We start from the raw sequence: 14,788 nt of genomic DNA, 5'->3' as shown, positions 1-14,788 counted from the left end.
GTGATTTTAGGAAGAGGTACAACGTGGCCACCATCACATCAGGAGGTCTCTGTACTTGATGCCATGCACAGTGGAATTGCTTGGTGCTATCAGTGTTCTGCTGACTCATGAATATGTAAATACACTTTAAGTGACATGGGAAGATGCTTCACAAAAGAATATACAATACAGATATATTATTTTTGCCAATAGATGGCGATAGAATTCATTGGAAAAATGTTGATTCTATTATATGAAAATGTTTGGTAAGAAATAATTCATTCAAGCCCTCAAGCTCCTGCAAGTAAGATAGCCAAATTGTTCTCTTCAGTTCAATTTATTTACTTAAACCATAGCTAACTGAAAATATTCTTCACCCTTTAAAATATTACTGTAGTTGAATATTTTAAGAATGTCTAAAAACAAAATTCTCATAAGAGCTAGCAGAAATGGAGGATGCAGCATATGTGACATAAATAAAGTATATTGTGAAAAGAATTATTTCTAGTAGGTTATGTTAAAAGTAGATAAATATTTTAGAGCCAATGCCATATTTGGAAATTTTTATTGTGTATCATGGGTTTTAATACGGCATGGCTGCCATGGGAATATTGCAGACTGGGAAAACTGTTCTCTAAGCACTCTTATCTCACTTCCCTTCATCTCTTTGTGAACAGATGAGAATACTAAGTTAAGCCCCATTTTTATTTGCTAAGAATACCTCTAGATACCTATGGTACCAGTAGGCGCAGTTAGAAATAAAAATCCTGCTGGAAGCCACTATCTTACTTTGCAGCATTCTGGCAACTCAGATTACTTAAAGTGAAGAATTTCAAACCAAACAAAATGTGACAAACAAAAAGGAAAGTGGTAAGGATAAGGAGAGTAAAGAATACAGAGATCCATCCCAACTATTTTTTACATTCTTAATTATTTTAACCTGTGTAGTCATAGAATAGAATAGAATAGAATTTTTATTGGCCAAGTGTGATTGGACACACAAGGTATTTGTCTTGGTGCATATGCTCTCAGTGTACATAAAAGAAAAGATACGTTCATCAAGGTACAACATTTACAACACAATTGATGGTCAATATATCAATATAAATCATAAGGATTGCCAGCAACAAGTTACAGTCATACAGTCATAAGTGGAAAGAGATTGGTGATGGGAACGATGAGAAGATTAATAGTAGTGCAGATTCAGTAAATAGTTCGACAGTGTTGATGGAATTATTTGTTTAGCAGAGTGATGGCCTTCGGGAAAAAACTGTTCTTGTGTCTAGTTGTTCTAGTGTGCAGTGCTCTATAGCATCGTTTTGAGGGTAGGAGTTGAAACAGTTTATATCCAGGATGCGAGGGGTCTGTAAATATTTTCACGGCCCTCTTCTTGATTCGTGCAGTATACAGGTCCTCAATGGAAGGCAGGTTGGTAGCAATTATTTTTTCTGCAGTTCTAATTATCCTCTGAAGTCTGTGTTTTTCTTGTTGGGTTGCAGAACCGAACCAGACAGTTATGGAGGTGCACCTCTCGTTCGACCTCTCGTCTATATGCGGATTCGTCATTGTCTCGAATGAGACCAATCACAGTTGTGTCATCTGCGAACTTCAGTAGCTTAACAGATGGATCGTTGGAGATGCAGTCATTGGTATACAGAGAGAAGAGAAGTGGGGAGAGCACACAGCCTTGGGGGGGGGGCTGTGCTAATTGTACAGGTATTTGATGTGATCTTGCTTAGCTTCACCTGCTGCTTCCTGTTTGTTAGGAAGCTTGTGATCCACTTACAAGTCTGTTCCGGTACCTGTAGCTGGTTTAGCTTAGTTAGAAGAATATCTGGAATGATGGTATTGAATGCTGAACTAAAGTCTACAAAAAGGACTCTTGCATAGGTCTTTGGAGACTCAAGATGTTGTAGGATGTAGTGCAGAGCCATATTAACAGCATCGTCTGTTGATCTATTTGCTCGGTATGCAAATGGCAAGGGGTCTAACAGCGGATCCATGATGGTTTTCAAGTAGGAAAGCACTAGCCTTTCAAAGGTTTTCATGACTACAGATGTTAAAGCAACTGGTCTATAGTCATTCAGTTCCTTGATGGTGGGCTTCTTCGGCACTGGGATGATGGTAGAGCGTTTGAAGCAAGAAGGAACATAGCACATCTCTAGTGATTTATTGAAAATATGGGTAAAGATGGGGGCCAATTGGTCAGCACAGACTTTTAAGCAAGAAGGAGTTATCTTGTCTGGGCCTGGAGCTTTTCCTGGCTTTTGTCTGTGAAATAGGTCCTGCACTTCCTTTTCTGTGATCACTAGCGGTTGTGAACCCAATGAAATGGAGTCAGTAGTAGGAGGCTTGGCTGTTGTTGGTGTGTCTGAGATGGGGGTTGTGGAGATAGGTGGCTGTAGTTTCCTTTCAAACCTGCAGTAAAACTCATTCAGGTCATCTACCAGTTGTTGATTACCTTCAGCCTGGGAAGGAGGTTTGCCATAGCCGGTGATATTTTTAAGAGTTTTCCACATGTTTGCTGGTTCATTTGCTGAAAACTTATTGTTTAGCTTTTCAGAGTAGCTTCTTTTTGCTGCTCTGATCTCCCTTGTTAGTGCATTTCTGGCCTGATTGTACAGCATTTTATCACCTTTTCTGTAGGCTTCCTCTTTGGAATGTCGTAGCTGCTTAAGTTTAGGTGTGAACCAAGGTTTGTTGTTACTGTATATTCGCAAGTTCCTTGTAGGCACACATAGGTCTTCACAGAAGCTGACATATGATGTTACTGTATCTGTGAGTTCATCCAGGTCTGCAGAGGTATCTTCAAAAATATTCCAATCAGTGCAGTCAAAACATGCCTATAGCTTTAATTTTGCCTCCTCCATCCAGGTCTTCACTGATTTAATTATTGGTTTTATTGTTTTAAGTCTTTGCCTGTAAGCAGGTACAAGGTGAATCATGCAATGATCAGAGTGTCCTACAGCTGCACGTGGTAAAGACCGATAAGCATCTATTATGTAGCAATGGTCTAGAGTATTCTTGCCTCTGGTGGGACAATTGACATGCTGAAAGTATTTTGGTAGCTCTTTCCTTAAGTTTGCCTTGTTTAGATTTCCCAAAACAATGGCCAGTGAATCAGGGTGTTTGGCTTCAGCCTCCATGATTTGGTCAGCTAGAGTTCGTAATGTCTTGTTTAAACAGGCTTGTGGTGGGATATAAACAGCAATTAGAAGAAATGAGGAAAATTCACGAGGCGAATAGTATGGTTTGCAGTTGATAATTAAAGTCTCTAAATTGTGTCACAGAATTTGTAAATTATTTTAAAATTTTGTCACCAGTTACTGTTAATATATAGGCATATATTAACTCCTTTCTTTTTACCAGATGTTTCTGGAATCCTGTCTGATCGTTCAATCTGAAACCCTGGAATGTTCAGGCTGCTATCTTCAGTTGATTCATTTAACCAGATTTCAGAGAAGCATAGGACTGCTGAATTGCGAAAATCAGAATAGTATTTGTTTAAGAGGAGTATTTCATCCATCTTATTTGCAAGTGAGCGTATATTTGTTAGGAAAATTGAAGGCAGAGGGGTTTTAATGCGATTTCTTAGTCTGTTTAAGATCCCAGATCGCTTACCTCTCTTCTTTCTCTTCCGTTGTTTGGTTTTTTTAAGTAATCCATGGCTCTGTGGGAATTGCCTCCTCCTGTGTTAGAATCTCCTCCATGTTTGTAAAGACAAGCGGGGGTGAGATCAAAGAAAGCTGCTCCTTAAAGAAATGTTCCTTAATTTTTAGCAGATGGTCTCGTGAGTAGGAAATCCGTAGTGAGTCACAGAGAACAATTAGAAATAAAGAAACAATTAGAGAGCATTTTACCGAGACAGCCTTCGTCAGCGCCATCTTGTAAATCTTGTAAATCTACACAGCAATGACAGTCACTGCTTGCTTGTTCCTTCTTGCTTAGTTTTTTTTAAAATTTAGAACAAAATGCCAAAACTGTAAATTTCTTGTAGACTTCTATGAGTTCCTATAAGAAATGTTTTAGGTACTTTCTCTAGAGCAGAGCAGAGCAGAGCACAGCAGAGCACAGCAGAGCAGAACAGAACAGAATAGAGATGGAAGGAACTTTAAGTGCAAATTTACTTAATACTGCACTATTCAAACAAACTAAGATGACAAGTAATTTAAAATTGCACATTTTAGAATCTATCAATAAAGCAATTTGTACAAAATATATCAGAAAAGAAAAAAACACATTCTATTACTGTATGTATATTGAAAATATCATTTTATGCAGATCACTCATGCAACATCTTGCAACAAAATGGAGACCCATACAACTTTATCCAAAATTGCCTGACCATTCAATCCAGCACAACTAACTCAAGTCGAGTAAAGGATAACACTGCCATACATCAAAACCATCTCAGAAATCACTCAAGATCTGGCCTGAGGTTTCCAGGGAACTAGAGATGTGCTCAGCTGGCTCCACTGATCAGAAGGCCATTCTTATATCCCTTCACCTAGGGTATGTATACTTGTTTTTGTAATATTTATAACATGGGTTTTTATATTTATATCTGTTGCTTTTATATATGCTGCTGTATCCAACTGCTGAATGCCACCCAATGTTTGGTGAGATGAATGGCTATATAAAATATCTAAGACAAAATTCTATATAAAATGTGCATTTTTTTAAAAAAAAATCATTATATCAGAAATTCCTAAAGGACACTATTGTTCTGTACAATTGTTACATAATAGATTGTTTTTTTTAAATGTAGAGAGTCTTTTAAAAGTGAACATAAAAAAGAGAGGGCTAAGTTAAAGTGAGTTATGACTAAGTTTACTATTGCTCAACAATTCTGATTATGTGATACATTAGAGTGTGGCAGAAACAAATTTTGATTATAGGAAGCTATCTTCAATCATTGCTTCATGTAACATAGTATTGTATATAAAATCTATGGTTGCCAGGCATTGCTGGCCTAGTATTATTATTATCTCAATGGCAGGCAATTATATTTATTTATTTATTTAATTTATCAAGTACATATTCAATAATATATATAAGTTTAAGCATGAATTGAATACATAAAACAAATACAATTAAAGGGAACTTTAGGACAGGGACGGTAGGCACGCTAGTGTTCTTATGTACGCCCTCTTAGGAATGGGGTGAGGTCAACAGTAGACAATCTTAGGTTAAAATTATGAGGATTTTGGGATGAGACCGCAGAGTCTAGTTATAGTTAAATTATAAAAAATTATATTTTAAACATTATATTATTAATATAATATAATATAATATATAATATTATATAATATATTATTAATATTATTATATTATAAACATTAGATTATAGTTATTAGGAGCTGGGAATCACAAACATCTCACTCGAGTCCACATGGTTTGGCAGCAGCTTTATTGGGCTTTTCCCCAGCCTTTCCTGAGATGGTGGCATCTGAACTAAGGATCTTCAATAACAAAATGCTTTAATAATAAAGTGTTGCTGTCTTATGGCACGAAGTTACTGTTACTTGTCCAAGGAGAGGTTTCCAATGGGGCAATGGAGGAGAGGGATTTTTGTCAGGATTTTATCCTGCCTTGTTAAACTGTTGAGGTTAGGCACTAAAGTCATTTCTATATATCCTTTAATTTAGTTCAAGAATGGTAGTGGTTTTTTTGACTTTTGTTTTTTTTGGCAACTTGAAAAAGACTTTCAGTTTTATAACATTACAGAGTGAAATGTGATAGACATGCTATTGAGCAGAAATATATTTTATAAAATATTGCTGTCTTATCTGTGAAAATGAATAAATCTCTGACTAGGAAGATCAATTGACTAATGGTGAAGGATGCCACCTGCTCAGTGCTTTAGTAAACTTTTGTTTTCCATTTCCCCTCTTCTTCCTTCTTATCTCCCCGCTTCTCTCCCTCTCTTTCTATTTCAAGTAATATTTGATTGCACAATACAATTAATTTGTGTAGTTTTTCCAAATCTTAAAAAACTAAATTATTATTTATAATAATTATTATAATTATAATTATATATAATTATATAATTAATAAATAATATTATATATATATATATATATATATATATATATATATATATATATATATATATATATATATATATATATATATATATATATATATTTGTTTTCTGAGGTTTTCACGGTGTTTGTATGTAGGTCTTTGGTTGTTGGGTTTTCTCCGTGTAAAATTGGAAGTGTCTTGGCGGCGTTTTGACGAAGTCTCATTCGTCATCTTCAGGCTTCAGCTTTGTGCTTCTGGGAGCAATTGCTCCCAGAAGCACGAAGCTGAAGCCTGAAGATGACGAATGAGACTTCGTCGAAACGTCGCAAGACACTTCTAATTTTACATGGGAGAAAACCCGAACAACCAAAGACCTACATATATATATATATATGTATATATATTTGTTTTCTGAGGTTTTCGCAGGTGTTTTTATGTAGGTCTTTGGTTCAATCAGTTCAAACCCCACTAGCAGTTAAAAGGAAGAAACAGCTGCGATCACACATTGCTCCCAGAAGCACGAAGCTGAAGCCTGAAGATGACGAATGAGACTTCAAACGTCGCCAAGACACTTCCAATTTTACACGGGAGAAAACCCGAACAACCAAAGACCTACATATATATATATATATATATATATATATATATATATATATATATATATATATATATATATATATATATATATATATATATATATATATAATATATATATTATAATAATATAAATAATAATTATTGTTATTATTAAGAAGTGACCGAAAGGTTATCAATCACTATATGCAAAGGTCTACTGCTAAAGTAGAAATTATTTTAAAAAAGATATTACCAAACAAATATTTTATCAAGAACCATTCATGAGGGCGCAGGATAGAAGATTTATTCAAGCTAATACACAAGAATATGGTCAAATAAAGTTTGCCAACTAAACTGGCATCAGATAAGGGTCAAAGGAATTCAGGAGGGGTTGGACTTGGAGCGTATATAGGAATTCAAGGACTGACAGCCAATGATGCCCTTAACTTAACTTAACTTAACTTAACTTAACTTAACTTAACTTAACTTAACTTAACTTAACTTAACTTAACTTAACTTAACTTAACTTAACTTAACTTAACTTAACTTAACTTAACTTAACTTAACTTAACTTAACTTAACTTAACTTAACTTAACTTAACTTAACTTAACTTAACTTAACTTAACTTAACTTAACTAAACTTAACTTAACTTAACTTAACTTAACTTAACTTAACTTAACTTAACTTAACTTAACTTAACTTAATTTAACTTAACTTAACTTAACTTAACTCCTTAGCACTGCCTGCCCTTCTCCTACATACTTACTAATTACATTTTTTTAAAAAAAATCCCAAATATCTTCAGTGGGCTCAGTTGTATACATTGTTCTCATCTATCTCCACTTTTTTCTTGCAACAACTTAATAAGACAAGTTAAAGATATGATTCAAGTGAGCTCTCTTTATTTGTTTATTCATTCACTCATTCAGAATGAACATCTAGCATCTCTATTTGCCTACAAGGCTGTAGTCTGTATTGGATAATTCTAAGCATTATTTTGCTAGTATGTAAAATTAAGGAGAGTATCTGATAATTTTACATACCAAGACCAGTAGAAACAGAGTTTTGCACAATAATACATGCATCACCACAAATCTTCATTTAGAGCCCAGCTAATTCAAACCAAAATATTTTAAACATTATATTATTAATATAATATAATATATATATATATATATATATATATATATATTTGTTTTCTGAGGTTTTCACGGGTGTTTGTATGTAGGTCTTTGGTTCAATCAGTTCAAACCCCCACTAGCAGTTAAAAGGAAGAAACAGCTGCGATCACACATTGCTCCCAGAAGCACGAAGCTGAAGCCTGAAGATGACGAATGAGACTTCGTCGAAACGTCGCCAAGACACTTCCAATTTTACACGGGAGAAAACCCGAACAACCAAAGACCTACATATATATATATATATATATATATATATATATATATATATATATATATATATATATATATATATATATATATATATATATATATATATATATATATATATTATAATAATATAAATAATAATTATTGTTATTATTAAGAAGTGACCGAAAGGTTATCAATCACTATATGCAAAGGTCTACTGCTAAAGTAGAAATTATTTTAAAAAAGATATTACCAAACAAATATTTTATCAAGAACCATTCATGAGGGCGCAGGATAGAAGATTTATTCAAGCTAATACACAAGAATATGGTCAAATAAAGTTTGCCAACTAAACTGGCATCAGATAAGGGTCAAAGGAATTCAGGAGGGGTTGGACTTGGAGCGTATATAGGAATTCAAGGACTGTCAGCCAATGATGCCCTTAACTTAACTTAACTCCTTAGCACTGCCTGCCCTTCTCCTACATACTTACTAATTACATTTTTTTTTAAAAAATCCCAAATATCTTCAGTGGGCTCAGTTGTATACATTGTTCTCATCTATCTCCACTTTTTTCTTGCAACAACTTAATAAGACAAGTTAAAGATATGATTCAAGTGAGCTCTCTTTATTTGTTTATTCATTCACTCATTCAGAATGAACATCTAGCATCTCTATTTGCCTACAAGGCTGTAGTCTGTATTGGATAATTCTAAGCATTATTTTGCTAGTATGTAAAATTAAGGAGAGTATCTGATAATTTTACATACCAAGACCAGTAGAAACAGAGTTTTGCACAATAATACATGCATCACCACAAATCTTCATTTAGAGCCCAGCTAATTCAAACCAAAATATTTTAAAACTCAGTCAAACTACAAATTTTTGTTGTTGTTGTTGTTTTGTAATTTTCCTGTCTTCATCTGGATATAATTTACCTCTCTAACATTCCTTTGGATGAAACAGTGGTACGTGTTGTGGCCTGCTAGATGCCAGTGGAGCTGGCAGCAGACTCTGACGATGAGGAGGTTGGAGAGGAACTTTGTGTCAAGGTTCCAGAAAAACCTCTTCTGCATAAAGAAAAAAAACTCTGAAGCCATTGTCTTTCAAAGTTCTTTACTAGCATAAGGAAACTGGCAGACGATGAGTGAAATTCCAAAACAAACTTTCGGATTCTTTTCTCAGTTATACAAACCCCAAGAGTCCCACTCCCCTAACCCCTTTGCCGGTCACATGGTCCAACGTTCTTCCACTTTATTCGAAATCTCCTCTTGCCACTCCTTCTGCAGATGCAAACACAATCCGACCTTGATCGCTTGAAGAATGTAACCATACCCATCACCCCCCCTTCTTCCCCTCAGGGGAGAAATGGGGCAGCGTCTGGAAACGTACGGCCTAGTATGGTTTCCAGGCCTGACACTTGGGCCATTGCTGGAGTCTGGGGAAGGCTCTGATGGATGCTCTGCATTGGACTAGAGCCAGGGCCGTCCGACATTTCCCAGCCACCGGAGAGGCAGCTGTCTTTGGAGGCTGATATGAGTGAGGAGAAAGAACAGCTGGGGCCTGTTCCAGATGCATGTATGCGCAGAGCAGTTAGAAAAGGTGAGCAACAGAGGACAAGGAGTCAACTCGGGAAGCAAAGTACACTTGGACACTGAATGGCCCCTCCCTGGTTGGGGAATAAATAGAAGGGAAGGAAAGTGGTTGTCGTAGGATACAACAGTTCGTATTTCTGAAAATTTTGCTCATTGTGTTTCGTGCCACAAAGACTGCTTGCCAGAACTTAATTTGCAGCCATTCGGCTGGGAGCTCAGTCTTTGCAATTATGTCAAGGAACTGATAAAATCTGTACTGCAGTTAACTCCTTGAAGAACTATTGCCTGGACTTTTCGGTGGGTGAATGCAATTAATTCACAAGAAGTAAATAAAGAGGGGGGTTTCATGACAAGGAGTCTGTTTCTTGCTTCTGCTAAGGCTGGGTCAGAACAGTATGATAGTATCACTTAATAGTAATATTATGTCTTAATATACCTCATGTAATTTCCAGATAATAAGGCAAGATCCTCTGCTATTAGGAGACAATCAATTGTGCCAGCTCATGACACATTATCTGATAATTCTAGTCTATTGCCCATAATGGAAAGGATCTAACAAAAAAGTATCAGATCACAGAGACCTTTTGGTAGTTACTGAAAGTTCTTCCATCCATTCAGAATACTTTTGCAGTTTCGTTAGATCTTAAGTGAAAGAACTGCAGAAACATAACCAAAGAAATATATTTATGAACATTGTCTTCTTGAGACATATCTATTATTATTTAATCCCAACCTTTTTCCTATGAGATCAGGAATGTGTCCATTAGTTTATGGAAAGACAGATTCTTCAACTTTTTGCATATTGAGGTCTAACCTTATTGGTGGGAGATAAAAATAGGATTTTTCCCCCTCATAATTCCTCAGCAAATGACTAGAGTAATGTTATGAATAAGCTGGGGGGAATCTAATTACCTTTTTATTCATAATCAGCCACTGAGATCCAAATAAATTGGCTGGGGATCAGAATAGATTTTTCTTCCAGAGCAATGTAAATGACCGCTCAGGTGTATATGTGACTATAACAACTTAATAAATATATCCTACAAAATGTTAGTCAGTCCTGGGTGCTAATGGTTTGAATGGACAGGATTTGTTCTTTGATTGTAGATTATAACATCTGACCTTTGCTTCTGAGAGTTCAAAAGGAAGGATAGATAGGGAATTTAAACAAACAGAGGAAAGTTACTGGAAGCACCTAGCTGATAACACCACAGTAAAAGTGCATATGGTTTGGCTGCCCAGATATCCAAAGGCTTACAAAGGTCAAAGGAAAGTGTGCTTGCTAAGACAGCCATTGTGAAAACTGAGGTCAATATATTAGTCAAATGGCTTCTTTAGCCCTGGCAGTATCAGCTATTAACAATATGCCTCTTTCTGAACAATGGACTATCACTGTTCCATTCACTTGTATTCCTTCGTAGAACTTCAGTGTTCCTCCCCAAAAGCATCTCTTATATGTCATCCCAAATTCACAGAATACGTGAAATGTTCATGCAACCAAAGATCATCTAACAAACTAAATAACTGGGGTCACTTACAATTCATAAAAATCAACCTGCACTTCTGCAGAGAAGAATAAAGGCTTGTGGTGGAAATTTTTAGCAATAGAATTATATCTTTGGAAATCAGTATTATAATTTTAATTGACATACAGGATTATTCACCTTGGAGAGAACACTTCAAAATCAAAAGTATGTAATTTATTGGGAGCTACAAAATCACATGAGACTGTGCCAAATATTTCAGCAGACTACAGTAGTACTGTTTTTTAGACTATAGTACAAAAAATTAGGAGAAAGTGAAGAAGAAAGTTCCTTTAATTAGGCCAGATATTAATGTCATAAAATCTACAGTTCAAAGTTACTCTGATTTGACTTTCATGGACTGTGTATATTGCTGACAGAAAATAGCATTTCTATCAAGTTAGACCTTGTATTTAGGACAAAAGAATTGTTGCTTCCAAAGACCAATATACAAAGAGCAACAGTCCTGTGATTCAAGAATAAAATAAAGAATACAATACAAATGAAGACATTTCCTCAAATAAAGAATTCCTTTCTCTAATGTGGGCCAATATATCATAGTTAAAATTTTGTAATTATTCATACATCATGTGAGATAAAGTTTGTTTTTAACTGACATTGATCATTTCCTCTCAATTAAATATTCCTGGAATATATATAATCTTTGTTTTATTTTGTTTATAGTATCCATAAAAGGCAGTTATATAATGAAAGGGTGAAGGCAACATTTGATATTGTAAATCCTGTGGCAACTGGATTATGTAGCTTCTGAATTGTTTGATACCATTTCCACCATGAAAGTGCTTCCATAGTTTTCTCAACATTCAGGGGTTCATAGAAAATGATTATGCCATGTTGACAAGTTCAACAAATCTCTCTTTTGTCACTGATGAACAACACTCATATTTTGTCCTTTGAAGTGGGGTGTTGTTGTTGTTGGTTTTATTTCCTGCTAGACAATTTGGAAACAATTTAAATGTTATTTAAGAAACTATGGTATGTTATTAATATATCATTCTTCTTATGTTGTATTTACTAACTTAAAAGTCTCTTTGTATTTCTTTCCATTGTTTATACATGCAGATTAAGTTTTAAGTACTTTGTTGAATGTGAACACAATTGGAATAATACATACCATGAAAATAACATCTTTTTGGGCAAATAAAATAATTTATTGAAAACTCGTTGAAACAAATAATTACAGTAAAGCCATGCACTGAAAAATATAATTATTTAATGTTTTCAAAGGGTAATCTGCAACTCTGAATAAAAAGTATTAATTATAAATCAGTGGAAGTAGAAAATTTCCTTGGGGATTCAAGGATTAGGTAACACAATGTAGTTCACAAGGGAGAAATAACTTTGCTAGCTAGAACACAAAATTACAATAAAATAATTATTCTGATAAGTGAAAAAATGAGCTATAAATAACTAAATTAAAATTAACAAATATGGAATGCACAGGGGTAGGATGGGAAAGACTGTATCTGGTTGGATGATGCTGCCTATGAAAAAAAGATCTTAGAATGATAACTTATTACAAATTGAATATCAATCTGTAACATAAGATGTCTATAAAGAAACCTTAAAGAAGATTTCTTTAAGAAAAAAGGGCAGGAGTAATTGTAGCGATTTCTAAATCATGAGAAGTAGTAGTTTCAGTTTACTATTTATTGGAAAGACTCCACCACAAGTACTGTGACCAGTTCTGACCTAAGTATTTAGAAAGAATTCTAAGGTCTAAGAATAGGAAAACCTAGGTTTTCATCTTTCCTTAGGTCTAAAACTATCTGGACAGCTTTGAGCATGTCTTAACTCAAGGAATGAGCTCTCTCTTAGCTCTTAGCTCTCTCTTAGACTATGGCAAACCACCTCCAAAACTGTGGCCAAAAAGACTTAATTGATGAGTCCATGTCATCATTGAAAGACAGGGTTGTCTGACTCAAAGGACCATAACAACAACACAACAGGACAGAGGAGGGTAATGAGGGCAATCAAAGGACTAAAGTTTTGTGAGGACAAATGGAAAGGTTTAGAAATGTTTTGCCTCGAGAAAGGAAAACTAAAAATGGATATTAAAGCACTCTTATGCTATTTAAAAGTGTGTCACAAGAAAAAGTGCCAAGACCTATTATACATCATTCCAGAATGCAGGGTACAAAGATTTATTTCTGTTTTCACACGAAAGCAGGGATATGATAATGGATTTAATATATAAAAAGAGAAATCAGTGTTAAGAAAAATGTTTTTAAAACTAAGGGTGGTTGAATAGTAAAATTATTGAAGGCAATGATGAGTTCCCATTGAATGTTTTAAGGGAGAAATTGGACAACCATATCTTGAAGATAATTTTAAATTGTACAGGTCTGTGATTTTATGATACATACACTTCTTTTTTTCTTCTATCAGATAAAGAAGAAAAATATTTGATAGAGATCGGGTGAGCAGAAGACATATTTGTACAGGAAGGAGAGAACAAAAAAAGAAATGAAACAAAAGCAGGATGGAAATTTGGCAAACAGGAGGTGATTTGACAGATAAGGAAGGGAAAGGGAGTCTTTATATTCCTTTCCCTTATATATAAAAGATGAGTATCTACAATGAAGCAGAAGAGAGAAGAAGCTATTTCCATTCTTGTTGCCTCATCAATGTCTCCTCTACAGTTCTATAAGTTTCACCGGCCAGATGAATAAACAGTTTTTTGACAGTCACTCTCATCACTGGCTATCTCGAAACATTGGGAGTAAGAAACAAAGAAGGTCATTGACCCACCCCTTATCTTCAATCCACAGAAGAGGAAAATAACATAAATTGTCAATCCCATCAACAAATTAGTTGAGCCTATGGGTTATTGTCAGTTCATTATGGTTGGGTTTTCGTTACTTGCCCTTATTTGCTTTTTTGTTTGTTTTGTTTACATATCTCACTTTTATATTTCTTACTTTTTATAATACTGATATATTAACTGCCCAAAATCACTTCATGTCTATAGCCAAGTAAATTGAATAAAACAATATAAACCCATTCATATCATATCCCTTGTTGTGCATATTTGAGTTCAAGAAAAAAAAAGCTGAGCAATTTGAGTTGCAAAGCTGGCATCCTTTCCTATGAAGAATCTTCATAAGACAGCCAAAGTCAAGGAACCAGTACAAATTGCACTGGGTTCCAATTACTTTCTGGGTACAATTCAAAGTGCTGTGTTATCACCTACATAACACAATAATAATAATAATAATATTTTTATTTATAGACCGCCCTTCTCCCAAAGGACTCAGGGCGGTGTACGGCCACAAATAAAATACAGAAAGAAAACAACAATACAAAACTAAAACAACCCTTAAAAAACCTATTTAATATGGCTACTTATTACCCTCTAAAATTTACAAAATTTTAAAACCCATAAATCAATTTGTAAATCATTGTAAGCCGCCCTGAGTCTTCGGAGAAGGGCGGGGTATAAATGTAAACAAAAAAAAAAATTAAAAAAATTGATAATATAAAATTTAAGCGAGTCCAGCAAGATGAAATAAGTAGGTTTTAAGTTCGCGGCGGAAGGTCCTAAGGTCAGGAATTTGTCGGAGTCCAGGGGGAAGCTCGTTCCATAGGATAGGAGCCCCCACAGAGAAGGCCCTCCCCCTGGGGGCCGCCAGCCGACATTGCTTGGCTGACGGCACCCTGAGGAGCCCCTCTCTGTGAGAGCGCACCGGTCGTTG

The 14,788-nt window shown here is 35.0% G+C and overlaps 1 long non-coding RNA gene across 1 annotated transcript; it reads left to right on the top strand.

Moving 5' to 3' along the window:
• The first annotated feature begins 1,564 nt into the window (after positions 1-1,564).
• Positions 1,565-14,523, top strand: LOC131199812 (uncharacterized). The gene is made up of 3 exons (XR_009155425.1): positions 1,565-1,695; positions 4,261-4,491; positions 13,482-14,523. It is a non-coding gene; the product is annotated as an uncharacterized LOC131199812 (long non-coding RNA).
• Positions 14,524-14,788: the final 265 nt, after the last annotated feature.

Source organism: Ahaetulla prasina, chromosome 5, assembly GCF_028640845.1.
Source record: "Ahaetulla prasina isolate Xishuangbanna chromosome 5, ASM2864084v1, whole genome shotgun sequence".
NCBI lineage: Eukaryota > Metazoa > Chordata > Lepidosauria > Squamata > Colubridae > Ahaetulla > Ahaetulla prasina.
This window is presented reverse-complemented; position numbering and strand designations above follow the sequence as displayed.